This window comes from Canis lupus, chromosome 6 (genome assembly GCF_003254725.2).
Source record: "Canis lupus dingo isolate Sandy chromosome 6, ASM325472v2, whole genome shotgun sequence".
NCBI lineage: Eukaryota > Metazoa > Chordata > Mammalia > Carnivora > Canidae > Canis > Canis lupus.
Window position 1 is genome coordinate 67,159,689 of NC_064248.1, and position 13,028 is coordinate 67,172,716.

Sequence of the window (13,028 nt, forward strand, 5' to 3'; positions counted from 1 at the left end):
GTTCAAATAATTTCACATATCTAGTAGAAATTGTATCTTATGTGATGATTTAATCTAACCACAGCTGCGGCAATATAAATTACACTTAAGACTATGCTGATTGATTATAATCAGTTGTAATCATGTCTTATAATTACATTGCATTCTAGAGGCAGAGGCTGTTTAAGCCTACTCAGCACTGAGCTATATAAAGAAGATTATTTGTTACTTCTGACAGTCTCAGTCAACATTCAAAATTGCCTGCAAACAATAAGTTTTATTAAATTTATTGTCCAGGCGTCAAATAAGGTTCTTGATTTACCCGCAGAAGTTGAAACGGAATTGTAAGCCAGCCTAATGCTTATTAACTACTATTTACACTGAAAATATTTTTTGTAAAAACATTCATAATTCAGAGCATGGGTTACATTGATGTAGCATTTTTAGGTACGTGGTATTTCAAAGTATATATATTTTACTTAAAAAAGTAATCAAGTGAGAAGATGAGGAGTGTGAGGGGGTATAGATGAAACAAAATTAGCAGAATATTGGTAATGTATTAAAGCAGTGTCATGAGTATGTAAAGGTTTGTTATATTATTGTTTAGTGTATATATGCTTAAAATTTCCACACATATATATGAACTTTATTTATTTATTATTTATTTGTTTATTTTTATTTTTTTGCTTTTCCTTCAGCTAGGGCTTTATTTGTCAGAAGGGCGTTATGCTTGACCTCCAAATTTGGCTGGCAATTTACTGATAAGATTCATAACCTTTGGGTTGCTCTGATATTTTAACATGTTTACTGGGTTCTGGGCTACATCCTGGAAGGCCACCATAACTTCTGGATCCTACAGAGCTGCAAGAACCTCTGGGTCACTAAGAATTTCATTAAACCCAGGCATTCCTGCCATTCCAGTCACTCCCCTGCCAACCCAGGCATCCCCCCAGGAAAGCCACCTTGGAAAGAGCCATACTGAGCTCCTGGTTGTCATCTGGCTTCTTCCTGCCTCTGGGCTCTCATGTTCTTCCCAAGCCTTCTCAACCCTTTCTATTCTTTCTTTGATCTCTTGCTCTTCATGTTTTGTTTATACTTTCTCCGATGTTCAGCAATTTTCTGGGCCCTCGGTTGAACTTCTTTCAACATTACACTAGCATGTTCATCATAATCCAGTTTACAAGCAAGGGCAAGATCATGTGCTGCTCCTTCCCAATGACCCAGAAGTCTGTGTGCTTTCCCTCACAACTTCTAAGGCTGAGCTGAATCAGGATTTATTTCAATAGCTCTGTCACAGTCTCAAGTGGCACCATTTGGCTTCTGTAATTTGATGAAGACACTGGCTCTCTTAGCATACAGAATGGCCAAGCACGGATTCAGTTGGATGGCATCTGTGAGCAAGTCCATGGCTTCCTGTAGTCCACCATCATTTAGGACATCAATGGCAGCCACTCGTTTATCATTTGCCTGATCCATCATTTCCTCAGTTATCTCTACATTTTCACCTCCCATTTCTTGAGGGGCATCAGTATCTGGTTGAATCACACCTTCATTGTCAATTTCTAGATCACTTTCCTCACCTGATGGTTCATCGGTCTTCATGTTTTCCTCCACCTTCTTACTACCTGTTTTTTCTTCCTTGATATTGTCTTTTGATTTAGTTTTATGAGTAGCAAGTGGTATTTTACCCCCCATGCTCTCCACCCACTCCTGCAGGAAGTGCATTTCCTTGGTGGGGGGAATGCTCGGATCCTGCTGACACACTTTCAAGAAGGCCCGAAGCTTGCTCACTTTGTGGGGATCCATGGTCCAGAGGCGGTGACAGGTGGCAGGCGGCAGGTGGTTGAGGTTGGGGCCCAATTCCAGGCGTGGGTACTAGCTCAGCGTGACGGTGTGAAAGGGGCTATATATAACTTTATATTGTATTCCTATTGCCCTATGATGTTAAGAAAGAACTCAAACTAATTTGTCACCATAGTGTCACATGCTCTTTCACCTCATGAAAAGAAAGCCAGGTTTATCAGGAGAGAGAAGACCAGGAATGAAGAGAGTCAACAGAGAGCTCGTGAATCTCCATACTCTACTGTGGTAAGGAAGAGAGACTCCTCCACTTCCCAATTTGAATCATAGGGGGAGAATTTGAAGTGTTTCGGTATCACAGAGACCAGTGATTGACACAGGATGGCAAAAAGCTAAGGGAGAGAAGGTTGTGGTATTTGCCAGTGATGACAGATGCTTGGCAAGTGAAAGCCAACTGGACATATGCAGAAAGGGTAAAAATTTCCTAGGATACTGTAGAGACCAAGGAAGATGGGCACAAGTGAGGAATCTTGAAAACCCCCAACCAAGACTGCCCTCAGCATGAGTCTGTGTGATATATATAGTTAGAGAAAGGGCTGATGAAGTGATACGTAGCAAGGGACTATGTCACTTAGCTGAGCAGGTGTTGAGAAGCCCTCCAAAGGAGAAAAGTAGGGCTGATTCCTGGGGGGGGCGGGGGGGGGGGAGAGAATAAAAGTTTCCCTAGAGGAAAACATTTACATTTGGGAATTGGCCACTCCAAGAATTGCATTTTCAGGTTACATCAACACCCACTATAAAAGATTGCCCTTGTTGGACCAAGAAAATGCCCAATCAGGAAAGGCAGGAGAGAAGAAAGAGGGAAGAAAGCAATTCCCTTCTCCACTATTGTTTTTCTTAATCCGGGTGAGGCCTGAGCTGTAAGGATAGAGGATCTGGGTAAGGGTTGGGGGTTGAGCAGAGGAGGAAGGGAGAATTTAAACCTGAAGTGAGTCCAGTGATTCATGACAATTCTGTAATGAAGGGCATCCAGTATTGCAAAATATCAATAGAGAGCCAGAACTATGAGGGCACAGACCAGAAAAGGGTAGAAAAACCCTTCAATTTTCCTCCATTATTTCTCCTACAAGTATTTTTTTTTCTCCCAGAAAGAGTTGTGACATTTTGAGACTTGTGGAGGAATAATCATGTCAAGAAAAGAGATTTGGAAGAACAATGCATGGAAATATAAGGGAGACCCAACTTAAATGTTTACAGTGATGACCATAATGAGTCGTTTCCTCATTTCTTCTCATCACAGTTTCAATGACTGGGAAAAATAACCTCCCAAATTAACTTAAATTAGAAAAAAAAAAAAAGAATAAAGAAAGAAAAAGAGGGAGAGAGAAGAAAAAGAAAGCTGCAAGCTTACAAAACAAACTCCGTCACCAAAGTGATCTTCATATCCCATCTGCTCCGGATAACAGATTCTCAGAAATTCTTTTTTTTTTAGAGAGAGAAAATAAGGATAAAAGTAATAATTTTGAGGTATGACTTTTGGTGTTATTGAGGTTATGGAAATGTGGAAAGTGAATGCTGAATTGTTAGAGCTAGTAAAAAAAGCTTCTTCTGTAATACAGTCTTCGAAAAAATTAAAAGGAGCCAAGAAAAATGAGAGCACATGGTAGTAACATATTGAAAATAAAATATGAAATCTTAGGTTATATACAACATGTTTCGGTATATTTTAACTGAATGGATCAATCATTATCACATGTCAGTCATTAAGTGATTATCAAACTTCCTCTGTAATGGATTTCTTGACTAGCTAAACCATTAAAAATAGAAGTCACCATCAAGCCACAGGGAAAAAAAAAATGAGAGACTGAAATTTTGACATTAAACTAGATTGGATTATCTAAAGACTGAAAATGGGACTGTCTGGTAATAGATTAAATTTATATGCAAAATTGGGCATCTGCTGTAGATGTCATTAGTGGGGAAGGTCAGGCTCAGGGGGCTTTAGATGCTATTGATACTAGTTCATTTGTAAGCCAGATGTGCTCACATATTTATTAAGATCTCAGCAAAGAACTTTATAGAAAATAAAACATTTTAAAACTGATCAAGGAATATGTTAATGATTAGAGAATCAATTATTCAATTATTTTTCATTATTAATTGCAAATAATAACATGTAGGGGAGGACAATTATGAAAAAACGTGGTCTCTGCCTTCAAGAGACTTGCAATTAGCAATCTAAGATGAGCAAACAGATGATCTTAATTCAAAGCAGACATTTGCAAGTGTTCATATATGATCAGATTTAATTGCACAGCTATCCTCTCTGGGGACAAATGTATAATTGAGTTCTCATCAGAAATATGGACTTACAGTTTTTTACAAAGTGAAACATGAAGGAAGCCATTTTTTTTTTTTTTACCATTACCTAACTACTTTATTTTATTTTTATTTTGTAATATATAGGGATGACAAGCAGCTCCGAGTCACCTGCAGGTTCTAGTTGGTTAGTAGTAGCTGCCTGCAAGAGCTGCCCAACATGAGCCTAGGATCATCTGGAAGGAATGTCGGATCCATCACAAATCCCTGAGAGGGAGGCAGAGGCACAACCACAATCTCCCATCTTTGACCCAATTACAGGACACAGGAGCACTTCCCTGGGTTTTCTGAAACAGAGGCCACATTCCGATGTAGAACAGGTGATTACAACCACAACATTTCCACATTAATGGCTTAGGCGGCTAAGGTTGCTGGAGTCCACATTTCAGAAAAAACAAAACAACCTTTTTTTGGTAACAGATATACGGATATCTGAAAATTTGAAAACTGTCATTATATGGCATATTGGAAATTATTTTTAAACTTACCACAGATTTACTGAGTGACTGACTAAAACTATCTTAATACTGCCAAACAAACATCTTCATGGAAGATCTGGAACCAGAGTATAAGTGGTCTATCATGCATGGCTAGCATAGTCTAAAACTGCTATTTACAATTTTCTTCATTTTTTGTGTATTTTATGAACCGAATTTATATGCTATGTGTAAACTTTAAATGTACTCCTTAAGCATATTTAAACATTAATATAATTACGGTCAAATGTTTTCTAAAAAAGTCTTTTTTATGTTAATACATGATGTAGCTTGGATTTTCTCATACTTTTCAGAAGTTAAAAAAGTCACTTGTAACTAAAATGAGACAAAATTAATTTTTGTCTTTTCATTCTCCTGAAGTTCTTTGAGAAATTAAAATTCCATAAGAAGTAGACAATGAAGATTAAGTTCAAAGGATAAATTCAAGTTTCTCTAACTATATTTTAATAGAATCACATAAAACTCTTAAGCAATAATATAAGTGCAGCCAGATTATCTGAGTTCTAATCCTAATCCTGACTCATATCTGAGTTCTAATGCCATTTCCTAGGTGAGGGACCTTGGGCATGTTACTTATCCTCTCCTAGCTTCGTTTCCTTGGCTGTAAAATGTAGATATTAACACCTCATTGACTTGTATGGGGGAAACACGGTTATTATATCCAAGGTGTATAGACTCAGCGCCTGGTACGTAATAGGGGCTCTATTAAGGCCAGCTATTATTATTAAAATCTATCCTAAGAGAATAACACACACATACACATACTTGATAATGAGGTGAAAAATCACCTAATCTCCAGCAAGTATAAAAGTCTTGAGAAAAGGAAAAAAAAAACCTAATTTAATATTTTACCACTTAAGGATACACACATTGCTATTACACTTTGTTGGTGCCAAAATAGTTACAAAGTAGGTGGGACAGGCATGCGTGAATATGGCTGTGGGCTAGGTAGTCCAAGTAGAATGCAAATACCAGGTAATGCAATTATGTTTTAAAGACATTTTTATATCATTGATTTTGTCTTATAATTTAATTATGGGTACTATTTATTGAAAACGTTTGCATCTTGTTCTAGACATCTGTCTCTGTTGTGCACTTCATTACACCGCTGTGACACACTGCACTAATCACAAGTAACTGATTATGACATTTTCAGGCCAATTCTGTTTCTGGCGATGGTGGCAAAAGCTCTGTTCTGGGTTCTGTGCTTAGATAACACTGTACCTGGAGAACATGATTTTATTGCAATAATAGGCCAACGTGAGCAACGGGAACTGATGATGTTAAGCGATCTCTACTTTCTGGCTTCTTTAGCATTGGTCCTAAAAGCAGTGTAGGGTATGCATGGGAGCATGGGCTCTGGGATCAGGAGGTTAGAACCTTGGGTTAGAATTCGGGTTCCCCTCTGTCATCTCAATAGGGTGAAGTACTGAACCTATATAAGACTCCTTTTGCTTATCTGACTGATGGTCAAAGGGGAGTCAGTACAGCAACGTGCTATGCACTAAGAAAGAACTACCTGGTTTCTTCCTTTTATGACAGCCCTCGCAAACGATTCCTGCTCAGATAGATCATTCAACATGATCAAATGGGCTCAGACTGCTTCACTGAAACTGAAGTGGAGAACTAAAGTAATCCTTGTAATTCAAGCAGAGAAAACACTTAGTCTCAACTATTTAAATATTTCAGGCAAAAGAGTGTCTTGGGCCTGAATTATGAGTGGCTGCCCTGTGCTCCACTTTACTCACATGGGTAAACACAGCCCAAGTGTGCAGCAGCGATTTTAATGAGCTCAGTCAGGCTAAACCCTAATGTAATGGTTGCAAGATGAAAAGCCAATAGCATTTTAACTCCAAGCCAATGCATTGAGGGTACTGAAAAATCACCTGGGAAAGATCAGTAGAACAATTACATGGACAGAGAAATGCTACTAATTGCTAATGATCAGCGAAAATACATGTAGATGCCTGGGATGTTACTGTACAGGTGTGGGATTCCATTTGACATTTGTCTTAGATTTAATGTCTGACATTTGTGTAACTTCCAATTAAAACAGAATAATGATAATTAGATAAGAAAGAATGTGTTGGTTAAGCTCTGAAATTTTACTACATTCCTACGTACAATAAACTTCACTACTTTGACATTTAACTTTTTTTTTTTATTCTGGCTCTATGAAACATGTATCAACAGAAACTAATGAAGTTTATTATATTCCTAATATTTTTAAGAATGATAGTCTAGGCAAAATATGAATACATATATTAATAGCCTTAATTTTTAAAGCCATCCGGGAGACTAATGTGCAGCCGATATGCGCTAATATGGGCTCTACTGGATTTCCAACCCTGGTGTCCGTTCTGTGGCATTCTTTGTACCATCCACATTCACTACCACTGCTCATTGGTTGGTGTCTACATGGTACCAATTGGTAAAATTTCAAGTGTCACTCAGTTTCACGAGTATCACAAAGAATCTCTCTGCTGGTATTTACACCCTGAATTAAGAGTTTGGTAATAGTTTAAAATATGAAGATCAAAAACTCTTCTTATGTGAAAAAAATAATTGGTGAGTAATAATATGATGAACTCTTATTCAAATGAGAATTTTTAAGTATTATTGATTAATTACTGATTTGGCTTTGCTTTCTAAACATGTCATTTAATTAAGTATCCAAACATTTCAAATCTAAGAAACTCTCACAATATCCATACAATGTGGTTAAATGGTCAAGTTATTTAACCTTGATTTCTTAATCCAATTTAGATTCTATGAATACAAACAACTTCAATGCAAACTTATACATCCCAATTCCTCTGGTTCACTTTTATTTATAATTAGCATATTTTTCTCATAAATTTCATTTTCTCTGATTTTTATTGTGTACATTCATGTATATATTACTATGTATGTATGCATGATTTTTCTTATGTATGTTGCATTCGGGAAATATTACTGATTTACACTGAAAAAAAATAGGAAGGAGGTACTAATTTGATCTATTAACTCTGAAACACGTTTTAGGTGGTAACCATCTCTTTTTGGAAAACTGTCTTTGAAAAAATAACGTCTCTCAGGTCCCAATGGAAATACCATTCCATTACCATTTGAAGGTAATTTATTTCCAATCTGGGTTTATGTGTAAAAATCAGCTAACATGCTTCTAAAACACATCAGAGAATTTTACTGACTCATACCAGATAAGCGGTTGAGAAAGAAGAAAATACAATTTGGTGGTGTTTTGAAGTAAGACTCTATGTCATCTTAGCAGAAAGGGAACTACTCTTAGATTTAGAAATGAGAAATAAGAAGCATTCAAGACCCAAGTGGACAGTGAAAGTATATAAGCACATTTAACCTGTAGTTTCCACTGGTGACTGCTAAGCTTAGTTATGGGTCTACGTATTTAAAGATGAGTAAAAATGTCTATGGGATGGTTTTGGGAAGAGGTGGATAAGTACACATGTAAACACACTAAAATTTAAAAAGCCATTTATTGGGTGCTTATGTTCTAAGCAATATGCGATACATTTTATGCCCCTTAACTTATGTGATCCTATAAAGTAGATATTTTTAGTCCCATTTTACAGATAGGAGGAAGGTAAATTGCTTGGCCAAGGTCAAGCAGTTATAAATGGCCAGAACAATATATGTTTGAGGTCTGTCTGGCTTCAAAGCACATACTCACTAGTTGTTAGGGGATAAACCCTATAGATAGCATCAGAGCCCACAAATTAAAGGTTCAGTCCCATAAAACTGCCTCCCACATCAGATGTCGATTGAAAGTACTAGATCCCCATTGAAAGTACTAGATTCCCCAGGTTACCCACAATTCTGTCTAATTTGGCTACGAATTGCAGTTGCCATGTCTGCCTCCTAGGGTTCTGTTAATTTTTAAAAGTGTCTCATAGAACTCAGAGGAACGGTTATCAGTTTTTACAGAATATGAAAAAATATACAGAATGACCAGATTAAAAGAGACTCAGAGCAAGGTCTGGAGGTCCCAAAAGTCGGAGCTTCTATCCCTGTGGATATGTTCATCAACCTGCAAGTTTTCCAAACCTCAAACTATTGGAATTTTTCTGGAGGTTTTCTCACATAGGCACAATCAGTTATCTTCTCCACTTTTAGCCCTCTCCTCTCCGGATAATGGGGAGTGGGGCTAGAGATTCCAAGCTTCTAATGATGGCTTGAGTTTTCTGGTGACCAGCCCCATCCAGGAGCCATCCAGGAGCCCACCCAGAGTCATCTCATTAGAGCAAAAGATATCTTTAGGGCTCTCATCACTTAGGAAACCACAAGCATTTTAGGAGCTTTATGCCAAGAACCAGGGGCAGAGATCAAGACATCTCTTCTCTATTACCTCCCACTGGTCTAATGCTTTGAGCAGTGAGAATGTCACTTACTATCATTTTTCTACAAGTAATACTAATTCATAAATATCCTCTGTTTTTTTTAATTGTTTTTCTGTTTTGTTTTGTCTTTTTTTTTTTTTTTTGGTATGAAACATACAAGGCGTTTTTCTATAAAGAAATTCAAGAAGGAAAGAGATTAATCTGGAGACAGAATATGTAAGGAATCTAAAGAATTTCAAGTGCAATAAGATAATCAAAATTTCCATTGCAGATAATAAGGAGTAGGATACATTGATTCTATATTGAAATTAATATGTTGATTTCATTTTCTATATTATCCAAAAATGCCCCCAGAACTCATTTAAGACATTTTTCCTGGGTCCAACTTGATTTCTTCCTCCTTCCTTCTTGCAGATTAAATTGACTAAATCGAAGTATCTTAACCTTGGCACTACTGATATTTTAAACCAGTTAATGTTTTGACTGTGTGAGCCATATCTCTGGCTTCTACCAATTAGATACCAGTATCATTGCCCATCCCCTCTGCCAGTTGTGACAAACAGAAATGTCTCCAGAATTGCCAAATGTTCCCAAGGGGGCAAATCTGTCAATGTTGAAAACAATTGGATTTGTTCAACAGTAAAAAATTTATCATTCTTTCATTCTGAATCACTTTTTTTAAAAAAGATTTTATTTATTTACTCATGAGAGACACAGAGTGAGAGAGGTAGAGACACAGGCAGAGAGAGAATCAGGCTCCATATAAGGAGCCCGATGTGGGACTCGAACCCTTTACCCCGGGGTCACGCCCTGAGCCAAAGGCAGACGCTCAACTGATGAGCCACCCAGGTGTCCCTCTGACTCACTTTGACTGAACAATGAAAATATATGGAATTAAACTTTGCTTCCCCATGATGAACATCAACTGTAAAGTACATATAAGACACAAAATATATATTTTTTAACACATGCAAGAATTACTCCCAGTGGTTTGTGTTTTTTATGGCTTTCTTATTCCAACTGTTTCCTGTAAATGTCTGAAAATTCAAGTACTTGAAGAATAGAGAAACAGGAAAATTTTGAGTGAGCAAATGGAGCAGGATATAACGAGTAAGCTAATATGCAAATCTTATGATAACCAATGCTGGTAAAATGTCACCCAAAGTATACTTCTTATTCATAACAATTTGTTTTATTGGGGTCTGGTAAGTGCAGAAAACTGAATATAGACACATTTCTAAAATTATTGACAGATCACTAATTATATTACTTGGGTTTATCTTTCTGTAGAGTTATAATGGTATTTTCCATAGTCTTTGTATTTAAAAAAACAGATATGTTCGGGACAATGTGATATGATAAGTGACATTCTTTCTGACGAAATTGCTTTGAATTAAACTTATATTTGCTCCAGATTGAGAGCACCTCAGGTAATAAACATCAAACAACAACAACATCAATAACAACAAACATGCCTCACGTCTACCCTTTTCCTCTTTGCCATGTTAAACATGTTTATTCCCACACATCTCAGCACATTTATCTCTTGCTCTGATTTTTCAGGGAGAGCAATGAGTTTAATTCAAGCATTGTAAACAGCTTTGAGGACCTGAATTTTTGTCTATACTCTCTACTCTATCATTCATACTTTTTAACTCAGTGCATTTTTCTTTGTAATCCCAAATTAAAGAAAATGAACCTTAGAAGTTACAAAAAAATCAAAAGGAAACATTGAGTCTTCTTAAAGCCACTATAGAGGGAAAATATTAACAGAAAATATTTTTTGTATTATTTTTTCTGAATATTCAAAGCAATGGTTTTAGATTAATATGTGCCATACACTATGAGATATGTGTAAATAGTCTACTTTCTCTGCCTCCTTCAGGTGAAGCAAAAAGCCTTTTAGAATGATGCCATTCACTAACTCTGGAGCATATATTTATTGGAATTAGCTTTATTCTAACTATGATTGAAGGTGAAATGTCACTACTATTCCCAGTATTTATAAAATCTACCATCTCTTATTAAAATGTCCAAAGATTTACATAAGTTTTCATACATTCACATGTATACACCATAATCAGAAAGAAACTATTTCCTAGTTGATCACTCTCATCTCTATTCCAAAAGAGGTCATTCTGTGCAGGTCACTAAGTTTTCACTGTCTTTAAGTGAATCCCTTCTTTACATTTTAACGTAATGTGTTTTGCAGAGAAGAATCTAAGGCAATCCAATATATCCATAAAATCGTAGAGGGAAAAAGTACAGCATATGTGTGTGTGTGTGTGTGTGTGTGTGTGTGTGACTGAGTATGTATATGTACGTGTATGAGAGATAGGTAAGAAAGACAGGCAAATGGAGAGGGGATGCCCTTTTACTTTGCTGGTAGGTGGATTTGAAAGATGCCACATCAAACACGTTGGCCTTTTTGGCTGTCACTGAAAGCTTACATCCAGAATATGATGGTCCAGCTCTAGGAGGGTTGATGAGTTATCCCTAAAATTGTGATGACCACTGAGGATATATCATGGAAGCAACAACTACTGTTTGCATAAAAAAATAATAATTTCCAGTCTTCTACTCCATTGTAGTCCTAGGGACTTACATATTTGACTAGACCTTCCTAGATTTGGACAGTTGAAATGTTCAGGGAATAACTCAATTTTAGCTGAAGAAGTTTTGTGTGGTAATAACAGCTACCGTATATTCAGGACTTACTACCTGTACTCAGTGCTACCTGCACTCTTTCCAACAGTCCAGTTAATTACAGATAAATATACTTATTTTATATGCAAAAAAATCCCTGTAGTTCAGAGAAGATAATAATTTATCCAAGATGACTCATCTAGTGAGTAGCAGAGGTGGGACACTAACCCAGGCTTTTCTGAGTCCAAAATTTGTGCTCTACAAATACTATACCAAAATCTGTAGAGGAGATATCAGTAACTGTTCAGGATATTTTCTTAAATATCTTTTCCTTTATCTGTAACTTTGGGAATTGGTATGAGAAAACAGCAACAATAAGAATACCTAAAAATCTAGCATGTGCCAGACTTTTCTGAGTGACTTATATACATAAACTTATTCTCCCCAAAATCTTTTGAGTAGGTCCTGTTTTGAGCCCCATCTTAAAAATAAGAAAGCTGACAAAAAGAAAAGTAAGAATAGTAGGAATTTTTAACCTTCATAATAGAAGCAGAAATTTGCACTGATGTCATCAGGATTCTATGTTTGAGTCTGATTTGGCTAAAATATGTCATGTAACAAAACATAACTATACTGCCAGTAGAGTAACCATGTCTACCTTAGCAAGGCAAAGTAGTAGTTAGAGGCAATAGTGAAATCCCCTTGCTCTACTGGAACCTTGGGAAGACATTAAGCTAACGCAAAATAGGAGTCTCTGTTTCAGTTCTAATGTGATTGCAGTGGGAGCAGGTTTTCTTTGGTGGGTAGGAGGTGGGAGTGGAGGAGAGGAGGAGAAAAACATAAAAAAGTCTGAGTTCTGTGGTTCCAGTTCCATTTGTCATGTTAGATTCCTGTCCTGTCATACAGACCTACAAGTCTGCCTCCCGTGAGACAAGAGAGGTGAAGATCTGAGGGGCTCCAGATCAACAATTCCAGGTCCATGTAACCTTGAGAAGAATAATCTTATGATCATAAGGAATCACATCACATCAAATACTCACATCAAAGAAGGGAGCTGGGTAACCGAAGCCATTTCTATCTTTCATTTTCTCTAGGTAACCAAGGGATGGATGGGTCTCTTTACATTGCATACATGCCAGGTGTTAAAAAGCACTGAATTACTTGAATGATGTGAATGAATTAGGCAGACATGGGATATAAATCACAAAAGTTATCCTAGAAATCGTTCTACAATAGAATATAAATGTCAGGACTAAAACTAGAGAAAATAGCAGATGTTCTTCAGTCCAGTGATTTTAAAAGGGTAGGTAAATATTGGTAGGGCCCAGCGGCTAGTCATCAAGACAGAGCCGAATTTCTTTTTCTTCTTTTC

General features: G+C 36.8%; 1 pseudogene; it reads right to left on the reverse strand.

Annotated features, from left to right (window-relative positions):
- Positions 1–703: 703 nt before the first annotated feature.
- Positions 704–1,785, reverse strand: LOC112679126 (hsc70-interacting protein-like; annotated as a pseudogene).
- Between the last annotated feature and the right edge of the window lie 11,243 nt (positions 1,786–13,028).